The sequence below is a fragment of the Staurois parvus genome, unplaced genomic scaffold, assembly GCF_062004578.1.
Source record: "Staurois parvus isolate SC_StPar_1 unplaced genomic scaffold, SC_StPar_1.0 ptg000985l, whole genome shotgun sequence".
Lineage (NCBI taxonomy): Eukaryota > Metazoa > Chordata > Amphibia > Anura > Ranidae > Staurois > Staurois parvus.
The window spans coordinates 1,561,159-1,584,253 of record NW_028318781.1 but is presented as its reverse complement, the minus strand read 5'-3'; positions in this window follow the sequence as shown (position 1 = coordinate 1,584,253).

Below are 23,095 nucleotides of genomic sequence, written 5' to 3'. Positions count from 1 at the left end.
TTTATTTATTCATGCAATATACATTACATTTTTGATTTTGGGTTTAAGTACTCAGCCATACTGGTGACTACAGCTTTAAAAATCATTAATTTACAATAACATGATAACATCTGTCTGGGCTATGCAGTAATTAGGCTTGCAAATTAGCTTCCACCCTAAACTGACCCCACTAAGTGTGTAAGAGTGGCAGGGCATTAGATTGTAAGCTCCTTTGGAAGAGGAGCTAATGAGAGTGTTCTCTGTACAGCATTGCTATATACAATAAATAAGCCATCCTAATTTTCATAAATAAACATTTTCTCCTTGTTAAATAAGTAGCCCAAGCACTGCCAACATCTACACATAAACATGTATGTATGTAAATGACTAAGGTGCCCTTTTGCTTAATGGTGCATGCAGGCATTTGCTGGATACTGTTCATGCTGACCTGCTATATTATGTATGTTAAACAAGGGCACCAGTATGGTGTGACCTACTCTGCTCAACATTCCAGACAAAGGGGAGTGAGACCTTCCAATACCTGTATTACGTCTATTACTATCATTTTACAATGCTGGAGATAGACTCTTTTGTAGCTTTTCTTTGATCATATTTACTGCAGTATCTCTTTACAAGATTGATGGACTTACACTCAGACAGCTAATACATGGCAGTCATGTGATTTTGGAATCATGAACATTATCTTAATTCACATGTGTAAAGACAGACATGTTTAAAGGAACCTGTCAGGAAAGATATATGAGAGATGCCCCTGTGTACCCAGAAATCTAATCATCTGTTTCTGTCTTCAGTAAAGCTACTTCTGGAGTTAGTATTTAAAGTCCAAGTAAACAGTTGCAATACAATTCAGTACAAGAGGGTTAGGTGGGCCCTTCTCATGAGAGCTTACAATCTAAATGGAGAGGCAACTGATACAAAATATAGAAAATTGGGGGGGATACGTTGATGGAGAAAGTAACATTCCAGTTGTTAGTGAGAGGTAGGATAGCCTTCCTACAAGAGATGAGTTTTTAAGTAGAATCTACTTGTAGCACTACCCCCTTAGGAGTTGACAGAAGATTTGGGTCCCCCTATAGTCCTGCACTTGGGTCTCCCCTATAGTCCTGCACAGCCAGGCAACATGCATCTTCACACAGGCTTGCATCCAGAGTCAGAGACCAATCCTTGAGCTTTGGGTTTGTTGTCTTATTTAGGGGATTTGAACTAGGATAGGGTTAGGGGTGTACAGGATACCCAAGGGTACTGATAAACTGAGGACAACTTCCTGGAACTATTTTCAAGCCTTCTCTGTAGCACAGTCTTTATGGAGAGATAGCCAGTGTCTTCTTAATGTAGCACCCCAGACCCTAGATGAACTCCTCTTCTTCACCCAGCAATCTGGAGGCATCCCTGAACAGGGGATCTGTTGCCTGTTACTTTAAAAAAAGGACAGTGCCAAATAGGCAGCAAATCTGGTTTCCCTTCAGAGTACTCCTTCCCCGCCCAGGGGGTGCAGGGGTATTCACTCAGATTCTCTCCTGTACCGCTGGTGGCTTGGTGGCTGCTTCCAGGCCTTTTTAGCTGGGGAGCTCCTTCCCTGCCATACAAGTGATCCTCGCTCTGGGGGCCACTGAAAGTCTGTGCTTCTCCCTTTTCCAGCTATAGGCCTACTCACAGCCTCCTGCCTTCAGCCTCACATGTTCCAAACTGTCTTCCACTCGATCTCTCCTGCAACTGAGCAGGCTCCAAAACTTTTAAGGGTGTCTTAGCCAATTACCAAGCCTTCTGTTGGAGAATGGCGAAGGTCCATCAACAGTGCAGCCAGCCACTATTCAGATCCACCTACTGCCTCTAAAGCCTTCCTCCAAAGCCCTAGAGCAGGGGGAAATTCCAGAGGGGCTAGCCTGCAGAGTTTTTCAGCTCCTGACCATGATTTGACCTTCTGACTATTACACACAGGCTGCTACTCAGCCTGCCTCACTGACAATCAGGACTGTAGCTCCCCCTAGCTAAACTAGGAGAGTGTTATATACTTAAGACCCTGGTTCCTGTGCTTGGCACGTATTTTACATGTGGCTAGAGTAGGGACAGGTCTCCAGTGCTTAGCATCAGAGAAAGGTTCCAGAGGAGTAGGGAAAGTACAGGGATGTGCCATCCTTCCTGGACGCCTCTCCACTTGGGTATGGACTGGCCAGGACTCATACCGTCCCTCAAGAAAGACGCTGTTGGCTCACCTGGGACTCACTGCTCTTACAGTATACCCTCATGTTACATCCTTTGTGTATTCCAGGTCAGGTTGCGTTCCAGCTGGGCTCGTATTGCCGAACTTCACTGCAATGTATACTGTATTCCTGTTACTCGTACATTGACTCTGAGTATTTTCTGGTGCTACTCCACGCTGTACCCACCCACGGACTGAGTTTGAGGAAATGGTGCATCATCCATACTGATATGTCAATTACTAAGTTAGTGATGCCTGAGCAAATGAAAGCGGTGAGCTGAAGAGTGGAGAAATAGATTTGGGTGTCGTCAGCATAGATGTGGTATTGGAAACCATGCAAGGTTGTCAACTGACCCAGAGAGAAGGTGTAGATCGAGAGCAGAAGGAGTCTTGGGGGACTCCTATGGAAAGAGAAAGCAGAGAGGAGGAATACATACACTGTTCAAATAAATTAAAGGAACACTTTGAAAACATCAGATCTCAATGGGGTAAAATATCATGCTGGATATCTATACTGATATGGACTGGGTAATGTGTTAAGAACATAAGAATGCCCCATCATTTGATGGAAATGAAAATTACCAACCTACAGAGGACTGAATTCAAAGACACCCCGAAAATCAAAGTGACAAAATGATGCAGCAGGCTAGTTAATTTTGCTGAAAATTTCATTGCAGCAACTCAAAATGGTACTCGGTAGTTTGTATGGCCCCCACGTGCTTGTATGCATGCCTGACAATGTTGGGGCATGCTCCTAATGAGAAGATGGATTGTGTCCTGAAGTCTTTCTTCCCAGATCTGGACCAGGGCATCACTGAGCTCTTGGAGAGTCTGAAATGCAACCTGGCAGCGTCAGATGGACCGAAACAATATATACCAGAGGTTTTCTATTGGATTTAGGTCAGTCGAGCGTGGGGGCTATTCAGTGGTATCAATTCATTCATCCTCCAGGAACTACCTGCATACTCTCGCCACATGAGGCTGGGTATTTTCGTGCACCAGGAGGAACTCAGGACCCATTGCACCAGGCTAGTGTCTGACAATGGGTCCAAGGATTTCATCCCGATACCTAATGGCAGTCAGGGTACCATTGTCTAGCCTTTAGAGGTCTGTGTGTCCCTCCATGCATATGCCTCCCCAGACCATCACTGACCCACCACCAAAACGGTCATGCTGAATGATGTTACCGGCAGCATAATGTTCTCCACGGCTTCTCCAGACCCTTTCACGTCTGTCACATGTGCTCAGGGTGAACCTGCTCTCATCTGTGAAAAGCACCAGTGGCTGGTGTTCAATGGCAAATGCCAATCAAGTTCTATGGTGCCAGGCAGAGAGCACAGGGCCCACTAGAGGACATCAGACCCTCAGGCCACCCTCATGAAGTCTGTTTCTGATTGTTTGATCAGAGACATTCACACCAGTGGCCTGCTGGAGGTCATTTTGTGGGGCTCTGGCAGTGCTCATCCTGTTCCTCTTTTCATAAAGGAGCAGATACCAGTCCTGCAGATGTGTTAGGACCTTCTACGGCCCTGTCCAGATCTCCTATAGTAACTGTCTGGCTCCTGGAATCTCCTCCTTGCTCTTGAGACTGTGCTAGGAGACACAGCAAACTTTCTGGCAATGGCACATATTGATGTGCCATCCTGGAGGAGTTGGACTGCCTGTGCAACCTCTGTAGGGTCCAGGTATTGCCTCATGCTACCAGTAGTGACACTGTTCCTAGCCAAATGCAAAACTAGTGAAAAACATTCAGAAAAAGATGAGTAGGGAAAAAAATGTCAGTGGCCTACACCTGTACAACCATTCTGGTTTTGGGGGTCATCTCACTGTTGCCCGTCTAGTGCATCTGTTGTTAATTTCATTAACACCAAAACAGCTGAAACTGATTAACAACCCCCTCTGCTACTTAATTGACCATATTAATATCCCAGGAGTTTAAATGACTTGATGCTCCTTATTTTTTTTTAGCAGCATTTATGGGAAATGTTTTAATTTCCAAAAGGATTTGTATTTCTGTCCACCTGTCCACCAAGCCCTGAGACTTACTTGGCTCCATCGTGTAGCACAACAAGCCTAGTGGCCCCATCTTTTTCTACGACAGATAGAGAATTTAGCTTGGCCACTTCCCCAGCCTGTGATTGAACAGGAAAGAAACAGAAACAAACCGATGAGTTAACCTTTCTGTTCTCATCCTGTGAGCATGTTCAATTGGGGATACCTGATTGGCTCCCGGTCTAGGGATCGCTGTATAGGGGATTCCAGAAGGTTGATATCAAATAAAATGTAGGTATTTCTACAACTGAATTTAAAATGTATTTAAAGCATTTCTCCTAATATGCTCATACTTTGGTTGCTTAGGTAATATATATTAATTATCTGTGGATCCTATCAGCTACCTGTCATGGAATTGATTTCTGGTGCCAGGCTGACAGCACAATGCAGCTGCCATTCAATTTGATATTTTACCTGGTGTTGTTGGCACTCTGAAGCTTTCCTAGCTTCATAATGTATTTATAGAGGATGCTTCTCCTCCACATATGCACATAGGCTCACATAGCATAGGATGCACAGGCCCCACCGCTCACAGAAGAAGGCATATAACTCAAAGCACTGCAATCACGTGACTGCAATCAAAAGTATTAAAAGTTATTTCTGTTGCAATTTTACTTAAAATTCTACTAAACTGTGGGATTACTTGGTGTACACTGCATTCCAATCTACATTCATTTGTTTCAATAAATACATTATTTTTTTAATATCTGTGTGGCGTTTAGCATTACAAAACGGGTAGATTTTCAAGTGTGACTGCAGGTCGGATGGGTAGGGTTATTTTTTTATGTTAATATTCTGTGATAATCATGGAGGTGACACCTGCACAACTACCTGACAGCAAATTACCCCATATAGCTTTGGCCTTAAAGATACCCTGTCATCAAAGCTAACAAAATACAGATATTTCAACTTGTGAAAATGAAAGTGCTTTAAATGTACATGGTATAAATCTACACCTCCTCCCTGGGTCAGCTGATAGCCTCACATGGCTTTCAATATCATTTCTACGCTGACGACACCCAAATCTATCTCTCTACCCCAGAGGCGTATCTGCCATAAGGCAAACTAGGCGTTTACCTTGGGCGGCATTTTCCAGGGGAGCAGCGCCGCCTCCAATCAGAAGGGACAAAGGATCAGGGCTTGGCAGGGCTGGGGTGAGAGGGAGGGCTCGGCAAGGTTTGGGTGGGAGGCATGGCTCAGGCAGGGGGGCAGGCTTGGCAGTTCTCGAGCAGGGGGAGGTGGGCCTGGCTGTGCTCGGACTGGGCGAGGTGGGCTCAGCAGTACTCAGGCAGGGGCGGCAGGCTCGGCAGTGTCCGGGGGAGGGGGAAGACGGCCTCAACAGTGTTCAGGCGGGCTTGACAGGGCTCGGCAGTGTTTGGGTGGGTTCAGCTGACCATCTCCTGTATCCTGTCCACAGACTCCTGTATCCTGTCCACAGTCTCCTGTATCCTGTCTGTAGTTTCTGACCTTTTCCTGTAGTATGTCTGCAGTCTCTGACCATCTCCTGCACTATATCTGCAGTTTATGACCTTCTCCTGTATCATGTCCACAGTCTCTGACCGTCTCCTGTAGTATGTTTGCAGTCTCTGACCGTCTCCTGTAGTATGTTTGCAGTCTCTGACTGTCTCCTGTAGTATGTCTGCAGTCTTTGACCATCTCCTGTAGTATGTCTGCAGTCTCTGACTGTCTCCTGTATTATTATTATACAGGATTTTTATAGCACCAACAGTTTGCGCAGCACTTTACAATATAAAGGGAGACAGTACAATTACAATACATTTCAGTACAGAAGGAATAGGAGGGCCTTGCTCATGGAGCTTGCAATCTAAAGGAAGTGGGAGGTGGTACAAAAGCTGATAGCTGCAGGGGATGATCTGGTGGAGGTGCCTCAAGTACATTCCGTAGGGGTAGGCTTCTCTGAATAAGTGAGTTTTCAAAAATTGCTTAAAGGCAGACAGGGTTGGGGCTGACCAGACATACTGGGATAGGGAGTTCCAGAGGATGGGAGAGGCTCTGGAGAAGTCCTGAAGGCGAGTGTGGGAGGAGGTGATGAGGGAGCTAGAGAGCAAGATATCTTGGGAGGAGCGAAGCGGGCGATTTGGACGATATCTGCAGATAAGGTTGTCGATGTAGCTAGGGGCAGTGTTGTGGATGGCTTTGTATGTTGTGGTTAGTATTTTGAATTTGATACGTTGGGTTAGTGGAAGCCAGTGAAGGGATTGGCGGAAAGAGGGGCAGCAGTCGCTGATCGGTTGGTAAGGTGTCTAGCAGCAGCATTCATAATAGACCGAAGGGGGAGATAACCTGTGTATCGGTAGACCAGTGAGGAGGGAGTTGCAGTAATCAAGGTGGAATATAACCAAGGCATGGATAAGTTGTTTTCTGGTGTCATTGGTCAGAAAGGGGCGGATTTTGGAAATGATGCAGAGGTTGAGGCGGCAGGATTTAGCAAGTGAATGGATGTGGGGCCTGAAGAAGAGATCAGAGTCTAGGATTATACCTAGTACCCTGGCGTGAGGGGAAGGATCAATGGTTGATCTTAATGTCAAAAGTCATGAGTGGGGGATCAGGGAGGAGGAAATATTACAAGCTTGGTTTTGGAACGATTAAGTTTAAGGTAGTGGTGTGATATCAATAATAATGTTGCTTAGTAGACTTGTGATACGTGAGGAAATTGAGAGGGTGAGCTGGGGAGTGGAGAGATAGATCTGGGTGTCATCAGCATAGAGGTGATATTGGAAGCCATGGTAGGTTATCAATTGGCCCAGGGAGGAGGCATAGAGAGAGAAAAGGATGGGCCCAAGGACAGAGCCTTGGGGTACCCCAACGAAAAGGGGAAGAGGAGAAGAGGGGTTGTTGTTGTGATGCTGAAAGTGCGCTGAGAAAGGTAAGAGGAGAACCAGGAGAGAGCAGAGTCACGGGGGCCAATAGAGTGGAGTTTATTGAGAAGGAATGGGTGGTGGACTGTGTCAAAGGCAGCAGAAAGGTCTAGGAGTATGAGTATGGAGTGATGGCCATTGGTTTTAGCAGTTAGTAGGTTGTGAGTTTTAGTAGAGCAGTTTCAGTGGAATGTTGTGGGCAGAAGACAGACTGTCGAGGATCGAGAAGGTTGTTGTCGGTAGCAATTCATATGGTTGTAAACAAGGCTCTCGAGAAGCTTGGAGGAAAACGAGAGCAGGGAGATGGTTCATAAGTTATTCAAACAGGTGGGCTCCAGCAAGGGTTTTTTAAGTATGGGGGTAACCAGTGTATGTTTGAGCAGCGAGGTAAAGGTGTCGGTGGAGAGTGAGAGGTTGAAGATGTGGGTTAGAGAGTTTAGGATAGAGCAGGAAGGAGGCTGCAATAATCGTGACGGGACAGGATCTAGGGGACAGGTGGTGAAGTGAGTCTTAGAAAAGAGTTAGGTAACTTCCTCGGTAGTAACAGGGTCGAAGGAGGAGAGTATTGAGTGTGGTGTTGGGCCTGGTATGTTGGTTGGAGGAGAAAGCTTGACATTGGAGCTCTCATCACGAATTGGGTCGATCTTGTTCTTGAAATGACATCTCCTATATCCTGTCCACAGTCTCTGACCATCTCCTGTAGTATGTCTGCAGTCTCTGACCATCTTCTATAGTATGTCCACAGTCTCTGACCATCTCCTGTAGTATGTCTGCAGTCTCTGACCATCTCCTGTAGTAGGTCTGCAGTCTCTGACAGTCTCCTGTACAATGTCTGCAGTCTCTGACCATCTCCTGTAGTATGTCTGCAGTCTTTGACCATCTCCTGTACTAGGTCTGCAGTTTCTGACCAACTCCTGAGGTGGAGCCTAAAGAGGAAGGGCTGGAGTTTACAGATTAAGGGGTGGATCTTAAACAGGAAGGGGTGGTAAAAATTTAGATGGGGGGTGCCCGATTTTAGTCTTGCCCATGGCAGCACAAAACCAAAATACACCACTGCTACTGCTATACCCCTCAACTTCCAACATCACCTCACGCATCACTAACTTACTGACCGACATATCAGTCTGGATGTCACACCACTTCCTCAAACTCAATCTATTCAAAACTGAGCTCCTAATATTTCTTCCCCCATGTGCCCCTTCCCCTGATTTCTCTTTCAAGATCAATGGCACATCTATAAACCCATGCCAGGGTGCTAGGTGTAATCCTGGACTCTGAACTCTCCTCTTGCTCTTGCATTAAATCACTTTCCAAAGCTTGCCGTCTCAACTTCCGCATCTCCAAAATACGCTGCTTCCTAGCCAACAACACCACAAAGCTCTGTATTCACTCCCTGGTTATCTCTCACCTCAATACTGCAACTCCCTCCTCATTGGCTTACCTTTACATAGGCTATCCTCCCTCCAGTCCTTCATAAATGCTGCTACCAGGCTCATCCATCTTACCAACTGTTCAGTGCCTGCTACCTCTCTCTGCCAATCCCTCCACTGAGTGCTACTCACCCATCAAATTAAATTCAAAATACTAACAACTTACAAAGCCATCCATAACTCAGCCCCCAGCGATATAACTAACCTAGTCTCACAATACCAACCAAATCAACCTTACTAAATATGTAACTAGGTACCCTTCACAACTCTAAAATGAACATTAGATTAAATCTCCCAAATCTGTCTTTATTTGCTACTGTAACTGAAATTTTAAATGTGACTGGGATTTCAGATGACATCTGTCCTAAGTTAATTCCAAATTTCAATTATTTTTGTCAGCTTGGATTTCCAAAAGACTTGTGAGAGAGGGAATGCAGGTTGCTCCAAAGACTGTTTAAAGGAGGTGGCTCAGGGAGTTTGTTAGCTCCTCCATCTAATCAGACAAGGCACCTGGAAGATTCCTAATACATTCTGCACAATATTGAACTATCTGCTGCTGGAGCCTGGTTCAGATTTTCATTGACCGTAATGGGACTTCCAAGTCAGAAATTCCAAATTTCTGAGATTTCGCAAAATTTGGATAAACCACGACTGATCGAACTTTTCAGACGTTCTCTCAGCTCTAGTACTAGTTTAGAGTTCTAATCTTTTAAATGAAGTACAGAATGTCTGTGGTTGCTACTAGCAGCAGATTCACTTTTGTCCCCTTTTCTTCTACAGTACTCCTTTTTTCAATCATTCCCTCTGTTTTCTCCCATTTAATACGGCTAGAAAAGGGAACATATTCCATTTCAGACAGAGTTTATTTTAGCCAGAATGAAATAAATAGAAAGCCTGTTTTACCTTCTTTTCTGCATATGAACCATGCCAGGGACACAGCTGACTGAGAGGACACAAAGAGCAGTCTACCATATTCTAGAGCAGGAATGTTTCCTTTCTCTTCTAATTGATGGTTTCTGCTTTTAAATGTCTATTCCCAAAATACAGCATAGAGATATTTTAAAATGTACAGTTAGAAATGTTGGACAGACACTTTGCTAGGAAAAAAAATGGCAACAAATTATTTTTTGCATGATTGTACAATAAAGAGAGCAATTAGTCTGTATAAAATATATGTACTTAAAATATATTAGTGGTATAAATGATAATTATTATACCTGGGAATAGGGAAGATGTTCCAGCACCAGCGCCCAACTTTTTCTAAACATACACACTCATAGAAGGGCCATTTTAAAGAGGACCTGAACTGTGGAAGTGTCTCTATTTAGAGGCAGCCATCTTGATAGAGGCAGGATTTTCTTCCCAATGTCAGAGATACCCCCCTGATGACTGGAGAGAGGTGGATTATAGCCTATATCCAGCTGGCCAAAACAAATTATGTCCTTCACTAATAAATGCAGTGACTGTCAGCACTGTATTAACTGTATGTAGCACCAGCTACATATAGCATACAAAACTCTACACTGGCAGCGGTACGGAAACTTCTCGTTCCGTTCCTGGAACACAAGCGAGTCAGGATGAGCGCTGTTCAGCTGTTCATAGAAAGCCTTGTATTTTTCTGAATAAAAAGCTTCCTCTGATGCCTGAGGCTGAAGTGGAGAGGCAGGCAGATGACATCATAATCTCCAGCTCAGCCAATCAGAGGAAGCCTTGTATTTATTCATTAAAATTCAAGACTTCCTGTGAAAGGCTGATCAGCACTCACTGACTTGATTTTGTTCCTGGGAACGGGAAGTCCCCATACCACTGCTGGAACACGGCGCTGCATACTGTATATAGCCGATTCTACATACAATAGATACAGCATTGACAAAGGTAAAGGAAATAGTTCATTTGGGCTAGCTTGGTCCAAATGAACTTTTTAAAGTCATAGTATGCTGGAAATAGGCTTTAAGCACGGATTTACAGAATGAATAGGGAAGAAACAGGGAGATCTTTGCACTGCAGGTCCTCAGGTACAGCTTCCCTTCTAGCTAGCAGCACAAGAATGGCATCACTATATCTCACTCCAAATCTTATAGACTACTAGTCAGAGGCAGGAATAAAAGACAAAACACAAAGTACTACTTAGGCACAATTAACTTTTCTAGATGTTACCTATGATGGTTGATTAATACCACACTAATGCACAACTGCTGGTATGTGCTGGCAGGACACAGTGCTGAAGCGCCAATCCCAGCTCATCACACTGTTTTTTTTAAAATTCAATTGAACTTTACTGAAATGTCACAAGTGACATTTCATTAGGGTCTATTCACACAGTTGTGTTGGTGGGTTTCTGCTGCATCCTGCTGTGTTGTAAAAAGTACTGCATGCAATGCAGTGGTGTAAACTTACACTATATAAAACAAGGCAAATTTCCCTGGCTTTGCACTGGGACTGCACTGAGCAATACTGCTTAGTGCACCCCAACACATATTATGTGAATGGGCTCTAAGACAGCATAATTCCATTTTTCAGATTAATTGAAAACATTGTTTGGCCCACGGCAAACATCTCATAGATAGGGCTCCATTTCATATACTGTATAATTCCAAAATTCTAATATTATTCTGTGAAACTAGTTTGAGCTAAAAGAATTATGTCAGCTGCAAGCACACCCAGTGTGTATAAACAGAATGTGTTTATTAATTATTGCTATACTATAGTCAAAAACAATAAATGAAAATACATCAAATATACAGTATATAACATAAAATACCATATCTATATATAAAAATTAAAAAAATCCAAGGAAAAATTTGCATATGAAAGCATGTAACAAAGTTTACATGATTCCACAATTCCCCTGATGACAAGACGAAACATGTGGGGGTGAACTACACAGACAGAGGAGACAGATTGAAAGACATTACTTGCCCCTGTGTTCCTCACTTCTGGTTCTGCTTTAGTGATTGTAGAAAAACCACAAGAAAAGAAAGGAGGGTTCAAGGGTGACCTACCAGTATATATATATACTGTATATATATATATGTGTGTGTGTATATATATATATATATATATATTATATATAAGCTATATATACATGCATAGGTAATGTATTACACAGTAAAACAGTCAATTCATTACCTGGCCCATAAGGAGAAGAGATGGACAAATATCACCAAGAAAACAAAAAAACCTTACAAAACCAAAATAGGTGTAATCACTTCCATCTAGGCTGCATACAACAGAGACTTTTGACGGGCAAAAATGAGAATGGAGTCACCAATCTTCTAGAACCAAACAAATATACAGTAAATAAACCTGGAGAAAATATCAACAAGTGGGATAAGACAACAATGACAACAAGTCACCAACCCCTATATTAGATATATATTAATTACACTCCAGATCCCTACTATACTCACTCCAACATCAAATGTAGCTCAAATCAAAAATCCAAAGGTGAGTGACATCCAAACCAGTCATATAGTACACTCCCACCCATCACAGGATTGGGAAAAAGGACATCCAGTGAAATAGAGATAGAATAATGATATGGGGAGGCGAGATCCAACATCCAAGAGAGATTTGTATTCCTAATATACAGTATATCTTGAAATGGCCTCTCTGAAGAAATCAAACAAAACTAAGAAAAAATACTAAACAACATATTGTATATCACTAAATGGATAAGCCGTGATCCCATGAAGATATAAGATACCAATACGATCTGTTTCGCTGACCAATTGTGATATGATACATCAGTCAAAACCCACCGATGCCTTGATGTATATACTGATAAAGAGAGAAAGAAAGAAGTCTCATCCAATAGCACATTTTATAGTCCCTGGGCCTCCCAAAATCATGTTTAGCCTGTGTTTCAAAATCTGATTCACTTGAACAATTTCTACGTACTCATAAATACTGGCTCACTGGAATGCCCCTTATCTCATTTTTCAGTTGTGCACTATCAGTATGCAAAAAAGAATTCCCCACTGTGTCTTTTCTGAAGAGGTCGGTAGAGATATTACCATCTAAATTTTTATTAATAGTCAAGTCCAAACAATGTAGAGATGTGTGATGAAAGTTAAGAGTGAACTGAAGGTTCCACTCATTGTTATTCAAACAATTAACAATCAATAAATCTTGGGATCCTAGCCATAGTATTAGTATATCATCGATATACCTCCTCCATAAATATACATGGTGGAGATAATGCATCATCATATCAGAACCAAAAATCAACTGCTCCCACCCCCACAGGTAAAAGTTAGCACATGATGGGGCACATATGGTCTCCATGGCTGCTCCCTGCACTTGAAGATAGTGGGAGCGGTAGAAAATAAAAGTATTGTGTGTCAAAATAAATTCTAACAATTTCAGAATGAAGGTGTTCTATGGATAGTATTCTCTACTTCTCTCCTTCAAGAAAGTCCCCACCACTGTTATACCTATATTCTTTTTGTCTCAAAGTAATTTGTATAGTTTGATGGTTCTTTTTGTCTCAAAGTAAGTGCTTTAGTGATTGTACAACCAAAACCTGGGGGTAGGTGGTGACCAGGTATGTTAGATGTGCCATAGATTGTGCCTTTTTATGTGAGTGCATACTTGCTTTTAACACTAAACATTTTATTAGGATCTACACTGTGAACTTTGTTCTCCCTTTCTCTGAGGCAACCTTCCACAGCTTCTGATTTTATATTGTGTGAGCAATATAAGGCTTCTGTTGCTCCTGTACTGGGGCCCCTCAGTGAGGTAAACTTACACCTTTGAGGGTCTCCTGGTGATGGTATACTGTAGATATTTTTTTTTATTGAGATATATATATATATATATATATATATATATATATACACACACACCATATTGCCAAAAGTGTTTGGACACCCTTAATCATTGGATTCAGGTGTTCCAATCACCTCCATGGCCACAGGTGTATAAAATCAAGCACCTAGGCATTCAGACTGCTTCTACAAACATTTGTGAAAAAATGGGTCTCTCTCAGGAGCTCAGTGAATTCAAGCGTGGTACCGTGATAGGTTGTCACTTGTGCAATAAGTCTATCCGTGAAATTTCCTTGCTACTAAATATTCCACAGTAAAATGTTAGTGGTATTATAACAAAGTGGAAGCAACTGGGAACAACAGCAACTCAGCCACGAAGTGGTAGGCCACGTAAAGTGACAGAGCGGGGTCAGCGTACGCTGAAGTGCACAGCGCGCCGAAGTCGCAAGCTGTCTGCAGAGTCAATAGCTAAAGACCTCCAAACTTCATGTGGCCTTCAAATTAGCACAAGGAGCTTAGAGAGCTTTATAGAATGTGTTTCCATGGCTGAGCAGCTATATCCAAACCGTACATCACCAAGTGCAATGCAAAGCATCGGAAGCAGTGGTGTAAAGCGCGCCACCACTGGACTCTAGTGCAGTGGAGATGTGTTCTCTGAAGTGACAAATCACACTTCTCTCTCTGGCAATTCGATGGACATGTCTGGGTTTGGCGCTTGCCAGGGGAATGGTACTTACCTGACTGCATTGTGCAAAGTTTTGTGGAAGGGGGATAATGGTGTGGGGTTGTTTTTCAGGGGTTGGGCTTGGCTTTACCCCCTCGTTCCAGTGAAGGAAACTCTTAAGGCATCAGCATACCAAGGCATTTTGGACAATTTCCTGCTCCCAACTTTGTGGGAACAATTTGGGGATGGCCCTTTCCTGTTCCAACATGATTGCGCATCAGTGCACAAAGCAAGGTCCATAAAGATACAGATAAGTGAGTTTGGGGTGCAGGAACTTGACTGAGCAACAGAAGCCTTATATTGCACAGAGTCCTGACCTCAACCCGCTAGAACACCTTTGGGATGAATTAGAGCCAGGCCTTCTCTTCCGGCATCAGTGCCTGACCTCACAAATGTGCTTCTGGAAGAATGGTCAAACATTCCCATAGATACACTCCTAAACCTTGTGGACAGCCTTCCCAGAAGAGTTGAAGCTGTTATAGCTGCAAAGGGTGGGCCCACTCAATATTGAACCCTATGGACTAAGACTGGGATGCCATTAAAGTTCATGTTCTTGTAAAGGCAGGCGTCCCAATACTTTTGGCAATATAGTGTATGTGTATATATTATTATACAGTATTTATAAAGCGCCAACAGTTCACTCAGCACTGTATATTACAAAGGGAGACAGAACATGTGACAGTACGAAAACAATACAATGTGATACACGAGGGGTTCGAGGACCCTGCTCTTTGGAGCTTACAATCTAGGAGGGAGGGGAGAGTGGTACAGGAGGAGATAGCTGTGGGGAATGGAGTGGTAGGAAGAGTGGAGGAGGTCGGCAATTAGCAGGGGGTGGGGTAGGCTTCCCTGAAGAGGTGGGTTTTCAGGGTGCGCCTAAATGAGAGGAGAGTAGGTGATAGTCTGATGGATTGGGGTAGGGGGTTCCAGAGGATAGGTGATGTCCTGGAGAAATTCTGGAGGAGGAGACCAGGAAACTAGAGAGAAAGAGGTCTTGAGAGGAGCGGAGTGTGCATGTTGGGTGTTACTTGGATATTAGGTTGGTGATGTAGTTTGGGGCAGTATGGTGGACAGCTTTGTATGTAAATGTTAGGATTTTGAATTTGATCCATTGTGCAATCGGAAGCCAGAGGAGGGATTGGCAGAGGGGGGTGGCGGAAACGGAGCAGTTGGTGAGGTGAATGAGTCTGGCTGCCGTGTTCAGGATCGACTGAAGTGGGAATAGCCTGTGGTGAGGCAGGCCAGTGAGGAGGGAGTTGCAGTAATCAAGTCATGATATGATGAGGAAGTGGATGAGCTGTTTATTGGTTTCTGGGGTTAGAAACGTACGGATTTTGGCGATGTTGCGGAGGTGGAGTCTGCATGAGTTTGTTAGTGATTGGGCTTGGGGCTGGAAGGATAGGTTGGAGTCCAGAATGACACCGAGTACTCTGGCCTGCGGGGTGGGCCTGATAGTAGCATTGTTGGACGTGATGGGGAAGTCAGTGGGGGTGGTGTGCGAGCTGGGAGGAAGACTAGGAGCTCGGTTTTGGAGAGGTTCAGTTTAAGGAAGTGGAGCGACATCCAGCCTGATATGTCGTTTAGTAGGTTTGTGATTCGGGCGGAGACAGAGGAGGTGAGGCGAGGGGTAGAGAGATAGATTTGTGTGTCGTCGGCATAGAGGTGGTAGTTGAAGCCGTGAGAGTGTATGAGTTGGCCAAGGGAGGAGGTGTAGATGGAGAAGAGAAGGGGCCCGAGGATGGAGCCTTGAGGGACCCCAACAGAGAGGGGGAGCGAGGGAGAGGTGGTAGCATTATAGGTAACACTGAAGGAGCATTGTGATAGGTAGGACAAGAGCCAGGAGAGAGCAGAATCTCTGAGGCCGAGGGAGCGTAGTTTTTTGAGGAGGAGGGGGTGGTCGACTGTGTCGAAGGCAGCAGAGAGGTTGAGGAGTAGGAGCACTGAATAGTAGCCATTAGCTTTGGCAGTTAGAAGGTCGTTGGAGAGTTTGAGTAAGGCAGTTTCGGTGGAGTGTAGGGGACGGAAGCCGGACTGTAGGGGATGGAGGAGGTTGTTGTTGTTGAGGTGAGAGCTTAGGCAATTGTAGACTAAGCGCTCAAGGAGTTTGGATGAGAATGGGAGCAGGGAGATGGGTCTAAGGTTGTTCGGGTCGTTGGGGTCCAGGGAGGGCGTTTTAAGTATGGAAGTGATGTGCGCGTGCTTCAGAGGGGAGGGGAATGCACCGGAAAAGAGGGAGAGATTAAAGATGTGGGTGAGGGAGCGTAGGATGGAGGGGGAGGGAGGTCGTAGGAGTTGTGAGGGGATAGGGTCGAGGGGGCAGGTGGTGAGGCGGGCATCAGAAAAGACCTTGGTGACCTCCTCGATGGTAGTAAGATCGAAGGTGTGGAGTGTGTAGGGGGCTTCAGTGTGAGGAATGATAGGTGTGGAGGTCAGAGCAGTGGTGAGGCCGAGGGAGAGGGGTGATGAGGGGGTAGCTGTGTAAGAGGGGACGGGTTTGGAGGGAGTTTGAGGAGCGGCGATGTCCTTGCGAATTGTGTCAATCTTGTTTTTAAAGTGATTGGCAATCTCAAGGGCGGTGAGTGAGGTGCTGGGTGGAGGTGGGGGCGGAGAGAGTAGAGAGTTAAAGGTGGAGAAAAGTCGGCGAGGATTGGAGGAGAGGGTCTTGATGAGGGTCAGGAAGTAGGCTTGTTTGGCAGCGTGGAGGGCGGAGGTGTATGTGTGGAAGGCAGATTTATAGCGGGTGAAGGCTTGTTGGGATCTGGTTTTGCGCCATAGTCGCTCCAGGGCACGACTGTGTTGTTTGAGAGTTTTGGTGTGATCAGTCTGCCAAGGTTCATATACACATAAACATTTTCATTTAATATTTTTGTTTATAGCACTGCACTAATTGATAAACACATAATATTACGTGTAAATTGATTGGTTTACGTGAAAGTTATAGCATTTACAAATGGCAGAATATATACTAGGATTCTGTTTAGTTTTTATTTTTACTAGTAATGGCGGTGACCAGCGACTTAGGACTGCGAGACTACGGCGGGCATTCTGACACTGGGGGGAACTGACTTGGTGTCACTGACATCCCCGGTGACACCAATACAGTGATCAATGCTAATAAAAAGCATTGACACTGTACTAACAAAACTGGGCAGGAAGGGGTTAACATGTGGGGTGATCAAAGGGTTAACTGTGTGCTATGTGCTGTTTTACTGTATGCTGTGTGTGTGCTTCACTGTAAGCACACTGGTTTGCATGACTCTGCTATGCAAATCCATGCATAGCAGTGGGCAGGAGTTGACGGGGGAGAGAACTGTATTATTTACTTACAGTTCTCTCCCTCCGTCGGTAATGCTTCTCGATCACTAGATGCTGGCGAGTAACCTGGTGATTGACAGCTGAATAGCGGCGCCGGTAGGGCACGCATGTACCCGGAAATGCAAAATCACGTATATATATATGTGATTTTGCACATCCGTGCCTCCCTGTAGCAGTATTACTGCTATAGGGTGGGCGGGAAGTGGTTAAATTTATGTATGCTGTATTGTATATAGAAAGTTAAAGAGATAGAGAGAGAGAGATCCAGCATGTCCCTCTAAAAGAGGTCAATCAAACAAGGGACAGCCACCCACTGATCGAAATTTGGCCAGTCTCTGCTCAACTGGCTGAATTTCGCTCCATCTATGGCCAGGTTGATTCTCCAGAGATACAGAACGGTGAGTGAATGTTTTCACCCTAGGTGAAGAACTGTATTATCAGCTGAAATGAAAGGAAAATAAGCCCTGAAAAATAAAAGCAAAGCAGCCTCTACGTTTTAGGACTAATAAGCTGCAATATATTACATTTTTGTTCTTAGCTTTAGATATACTTTAGGCCAAGGTTCAAAAGGACTAGTTTACCAATATTATAAGTGCAAAAAGCCAGAGTAATCCAGCAAGAGTCTATTGTCCTGTGTATTAGTTATAATTTGCAAAGCAAAATCCATCAGGGGCTAAAGTTTAAAGATGTAACAGCTCTTCTGACCTCTCAAATCAGCAAATGACTGGTCTCTGATCCCCAGTCTAAAGGTGATTCCTATATTACTCATCTGTTGTAGTACTGTACAAAGTAACATATTTACTTTAGTCTCATATTGATTTGCTTCTACAATCTGAGGCTGGTGTCCCAGTGAATGAGTGGAATGCTATTGACTGCTATAGAATGCTAAACATCTTTATGTAATGAGACTCCGTACTACGTTAAAAGTAATGCAGGCCATAGACGGTTCGTTTATCAGCTGAACTTTTGGCCGAAAAACGAAGAATCTGTTGTTCTGTTGCCACCAATGATTACGAAAATCGGACGTTTTTCGTAAATTTTCCACCATGACCGATAAAAGAAATGAGGAGGAACTGCAAAAATCGGCCGATGACATTGCCCCACTAGCGGTGCGAATATCGGCCGATTATTCTTTCGGACGAAATTCAGCCGATAAACTAACTGTCTATGGCCTGTATAAGGAAAGGCAAAATGTGCACAGCAGGCACCATTGTGTGCTTGCACGTTCCCCTTTTATGCTGCCTGACCCACCATTGAAACCCTAAAAAATTCCCAGTACTCCCGGGAAGTAGGGGGACGCATGATACTTCTTCCTGCCTCCCGTCGCATAGAATTAGCTAAGCTCTGTCACATAGGGAGAGCAGTCCTAGTCATGTTCAGATTTTATCCTTCAGAAAGAAGTTAGACAAGACAGACTTTGGGAAGTACACTCCCATTGGCTCTGTGAAGTGTTCTCTGAATTCTGGCTTCAGTGGATCACACAGTTGTTAGATTAATGTAAATTATTTTAGCACAGTTTCTGTGCTTGCATGTTAGCACTGGTAGCTCACTGACTGCTTGGAATTGTCTCTCATGCACACAATTCTAAATTATAATTTAAAAAAGTCCCTTTTAAATAATATTCCATAGTTTAGTTTTACTAATTCACGCATGAAAGTATTTGCTTCTAAATACTAGTAGGCCTTGAGGGGTGAATACTAAAAATGTTAGCAGAGCTGGTATATCATTTTACATTTAAGCGTCTATATTAACTGCCTTCACGTGTCTCACATACACACCCATCTAAAGGTGCAAGATTTCTCTTCTACTTTCCCTGCAAGTTGTGGTGATTACGAAGTAAAAATACACACAGAAGTGTGAGAGGCAGATAAAGTAAGTAATGCTAAAGATCTCATAATACACTGCTGAAAAAAAATGAAAGGAACACTTTGAAACACATCAGATCTCAATGGGGAAAAATCTCATGCTGGATATCTATACTGATATGAACCAGGTAATGTGTTAGGAATGTAAGGATGCCCCATCGTTTGATGAAAATTAAAATGATCAACCTACAGAGGACTGAATTCAAAGACACCCTGAAAATCAAGGTGAAAAAATGATGCAGCAGGCTAGTCCATTTTGTTGAAATTTCATTGCAGCAACTCAAAATAGTACCCAGTACTTGGTATGGCCCCCATGTGCTTGTATGCATGCCTGACAACATCGGGGCATACTCCTAATGAGACGATGGATGGTGTTCTGGGGTATTTCCTCCCAGATCTGGAACAGGGCATCACTGAGCTCCTGGACAGTCTGAGATGCAACCTGGCAGAGGTGTTCTATTGTATTTAGGTCAGTCTTTCCTTCCAGATCTGGATCAGGGCATCACTGAGCTCCTGGATAGTCTGAGATGCAACCTGGCGGGGTCGGATGGACCGAAACATGATATCCCAGAGGTGTTCTATTGGATTTAGGTCAGGCAAGCGTGGGGGCCAGTCAATGGTATCAATTCCTTCATCCTCCAGGAACTGCCTGCATACTCTCACCACATGAGGCCGGGCATTGTCATGCACCAGGAGGGACCCAGACCCACTGCATTCAAATCAGTGCAACTCCGACTTTGGTGTGCAGAACCGATTTTGAAAAAAGGTTCCTGCACTATTTTTGGTGATTTCATGTGCAACCTACATAGACATTTGTGCATGAAGTCGTACAAATGTCAGGCAAACTGCACATGAAATCGCACTGACCAGAAGCTGTGAAATCGAGCTACTTAAAGTGAAGTAGTGCGATTTCAAAGCTGCGTTTAGTGTGAACCAGGGCTAAGAGAAGCTCAGTGGGCCCCAGAAGAAACAGCAAGAGAGATGTTGGCAGAGTCAAAAGAATTGGATCCCTCTTCTGTCACCGCTGTTAGAGGGTACACTGACATGTAAGTGTGTGCTATAATGTGTAAATGTTGTCCACTTTAACACTTAACCCTTAAAGGCAAACTTTGTAAAAAAATATGCCATACATCTTTGCAATACATGCATTAGTCCAGTGGCGTTCAACCCATTGCCCGCGGGCCATATGTGGCCCTGGGAGCCCTCTGATGTGGCCCTCGACCTGAAACTGAATGTAGGAGTTTTGGTCCACTTTCAGAATGTGCACCACACTTGCACTTTGTAGTAGTAGTCTATGGCAAAGCAGTTAGCCGCAGGAAAGCCACAGGTGCACTGTGCTGCATCCACGTTGTGGGTAAACCGCAGCATGTCAGTGTGAAAGCAGCTCTATAGGGGGCTCAGGACAGCAAGGGCTCATTTACATTTGCTGTTTGGGGCCTGTGCGCCCTTCTTGTCATATTTTTTTTTACACTTGGACAGGAGGGGTGGCATATAAAGGAACAGATTCTCTCCATTTTCCTCCTGCAACTTCAGAAAGCCAGTTTCTCCTCTTCTTCTACACAGCAAAATTCAGTGGCTGCAGGAGGAAGATGTTCATTATGCTATTCAAAATTTGAAATTTGAAATACTGGTTAAGAAATCACTTAATTGGCCCTTGCTCTTCAAAAGGTTGAGTATCCCTGTATTAGTCTTTCTTTATTCTTTCTAAATACAGTACCTTGCAGGAAAAATATCTGTTGATCTGACAAAAATGCACTCAGCTCCTCAGTCCTGTTGTGGGTTGACAACATACAGCATTTTGTTGGATAGAGTGGTGTCAGCCCTGTTCAGTTGTTTTTTGCTAAACAATTTAACGGCTTCCATTCTTTGATCTTTACAATTTTCATTTCAATCATTTTTTATTTGGTTTACCATTGAAAAGCAAGTGACACATGCCAGTATGGGGATATGGATAACAGTACATTCAATACAAATGAAATAAACAGCAGTTACCGTTGCTGATCACATTAGCAGGAAGTTCCAAGAACATTAGCCATAGGATAAGCTTAGGTGACAAGGTGAGTTAACCCATAGTCCTAATTCTAAATGAGCCAAGTTGAGCTACAGTAAAACTACATACATACAACTATCTGACTGAATATTATCCATAAGGTCGCGGGATCACCCCATCCTCATGGCATAAAAGTATCACTTGTGTTGAACCATGTGTGAATAGTAGAAGGAACCAGAGTCCCAACACAGAAACCAACTTACTTTAAGAGTAGGAAGAGTTTGTAGGAAAAACAAATGAAGGAAAATAGAAAAGTGCAAAGGTGCATCCATCCTGGGATCCAACGCCAACAGGTCTTGGAGCAATTCCTAGACGTCTGGAACCAGACCAGGGACCAGAGCCAGGTATTCCCCACTATTTCAAAGATGGTTTGTTAATCTTGTAGGACACTCACAATCTTTTAATTGAGCATGCTCCATGTCAATTTATGCTTTATCAAGGCCAGATCAATCACTGGACTTTTCCAGGCTGTTACTATGGCAATCTTGGCCACCTGGAACATAAAATGGATAAAAGTCTATGAGTGTCTTGGGATATCAGCCACTGGGGCATTCAGTAGTGCTGTCCGAGCATCCTTGGGGTAGCTGACCATAGTAACTGAATGTATAAGAGAGTTGACCCTTATTCAAAAGCAACGTACCTTAGGACAGGTTGATCTTTACAATTTCAAGGCCAATAGTTCTGTAGTCCAAGGTAAGAACTAGGTGGGTCCATTAAGTCTTGTCCTGGGTCCTCTGTATACAGGGCAGCTCTGATTTTTCTTTGTATGTATGTATTGAAGAGATATAACGAAATGTTTCCAATGCTATATTTAGCAGACCAAAAAAGACTAAAGGAGAGGAGATGGTCGTTAAGATTTACAGAAACTTTAACCTACAACCTGACTATGTACTTATTTACATACTTATTTTATCTGATGCCAAAGCTGTTATCTCTGAAAGATCACTGTCCCAGGTCAATATGACACAGTCCTTGAAACGTTAGCTGCATAGCTATCATAACATTCTTTTGGTTTCGATACTTTTTGAGTCTCTGAAACAGGACAAGTGAACTAAGAACATAGGCTCACCCCCAGAACTATGTCTCCCAAGAGCCTGTGGCTCTCTCTCGAGTCCCAGGCTCTTAGGAGTCAAAGCAGCAGCATTTTTTAACTGCAAAAAAAAAATAAAAAATTTGGAGTGGGACAGAGAGGGATCGGGAATAGGCTGAAGTCTGTAGTCCAGCAGGCAGGACTGACAGCGGTGCTCAGAATTTTAGTTCAGCGATGGCTCTGTGTTCTCATTGGATTTCTGACAAATCCATAGGTATTTTTCTGTACTTGCAACATTTTTAAAAGGGATAGACCATGGAAGAAATATGCATGTATTGCACAAATTTATTGAACATATTTTTTCATTTTGCAGCCAATTAACACTTTAAATTCTTATCTGCAGTGTTAAAGAATATATAAAACGGTCTACATTGTTTTACAGTGTTCAACAAGCGATCTGGCTTAGAATGTGATGGAATCACTTTATGTGATTGTTTGCACTTTGTGTGTTTATATTGTATAACCCCATCATACATATGTTCTTTACTTCCTCTGCTTTTATGACTTGGCTATCTTATCAATAGCTTGTTGTTGCATAGTCATGGTGAACAGTTTTCTGTTTTGGTAATAAATCATCGCGGTGACAGTTTCCCAGACTGCACTGCAGAGTGTGATAGTGCAATAACAATAAACTCATACAGTCAGGTCTTACAACCGATGCCAGATTAAATTCTGTAAAGGCCCCTGAGTAGTTGAAACCTTGCCCCCCCCCCCTTGCAGA